This window comes from Pungitius pungitius, chromosome 15 (assembly GCF_949316345.1).
Source record: "Pungitius pungitius chromosome 15, fPunPun2.1, whole genome shotgun sequence".
NCBI lineage: Eukaryota > Metazoa > Chordata > Actinopteri > Perciformes > Gasterosteidae > Pungitius > Pungitius pungitius.
The window spans coordinates 12,879,465-12,880,984 of record NC_084914.1 but is presented as its reverse complement, the minus strand read 5'-3'; positions in this window follow the sequence as shown (position 1 = coordinate 12,880,984).

Here is a 1,520-nt window from a genome sequence, read left to right as displayed (position 1 = left end):
TGTTTAATTGCCCAGCAATTTGGATAACGGTGAATTTGGAAAGCGAGCAAATACCCTTTCTTGCCAACTCTGAAACCATCGGGGTTGTTAGTTCTCTGTGTTGTTTTTGTTCCCTTTAAAAAAAATCCATTTTCTGTGGATGCATGTCTCCGTGCTCAGAGAGGGCAATGTTTTTAGTCACTCACTATCTGGACTTTTTTTTCCTTTTTTTTTCTCAGCCTCAGGAGTTTGGCTCGTCAGAGCAGAGTTGAAGTCCCGGGGGTGCACTCCTCTGGTGATGGGGGAGCTGCCTCGACCTCACTCTTGCCTGGTGTGGGTGGCATCCAACCAGGGAGACGCACAATGGAGAGCAAGACTGAAGATGGTGATGCTTCTGGTGGACTCTCTCAGGACTCAGCCTTATTCTCAGGGTCATGCATTCCAGCAATCTCTGTAATTATAAGCAAGTAAGAAAAAAGTTGAATCTTCTGCCTTTCTCGAAATGAACGTGCCCCACCCCTCAAGGGAAACATTCGCATCTCTGAGTTCTTGTAGCTGGATAGGTTTTAATGAGGCAAGTCAAGTGTGTGTGTGTGTGTGTGTGTGTGTGTGTGTGTGTGTGTGTGTGTGCGGTTGGTGCACATGCATGTCTGCGTATCGGCCCTGTTCTAACGAGCGTAATTGACCGACTGGGCTTCTAAGCTGCCGTTTTTTTTTCACCCTTTGCGAGAGAATTCTACTAAATAGCCTTCAGTGATTATTATTTCTACAGGAGACACTTCATTTGGATTAAAACTTTCTGTGGGTATTAAAGTTCAGTTGATACTTCTTCTTTTTTTTTGCGGACTATGTGCGGTCGGAGCCGAGCGGTCAGGGGGCGATCGGACCAAAGGTCAGGATGAGCTGCAGAAGGGCCTCAACAACCGAGGGCCCCTGATTCCGCAGGGGGACGCTTTCGCCCCGCCGAGAGGCAGAGTGGAATCTCTGATGCTGCAGCACGCACACTGGCTGCGGCGTCTCCATGTCTAACTCAAGGCTATGGGGTGGTGAAATAAAAAATAAAAAATCTCCACATAACTGCTCAGTTTTACAACAGATGCAGGAAGCCGAGGTGATCTGAGAATAGACTGTGCCTTTGTGCGATGTTGAGAGATTCCCTCTTCCAAGCAGCGGAGAGTTTTGAGTCGATTAAGTCGTCCATGTGAACTAATAAATAAAAAGATGCTGCATATAGGCCTAAACAAACAAATCGCTAAATTCATTTTCATAAAGGAACATGCTGAACGGAAATTTCCTGGTTGTTTTTATGACAAACATTTTATTTCTTATTTTACTTTTCTCATCCGTTTGATTGCCTTTTCCCTCACGCTCAGAGGTGAGACATGAAGGGAAAACATTTTTGTTGATTTTCATTGTGCCTATTTGCTCCCAAAAATGTACATTTGATTCTCCTTTCCATATTTATAAAGTCATCCCCGAGGGACCAGCCATGTCAGACAGTTTGTGGAGCATCATGAGCCACATTCCTCACATGAGGTTTC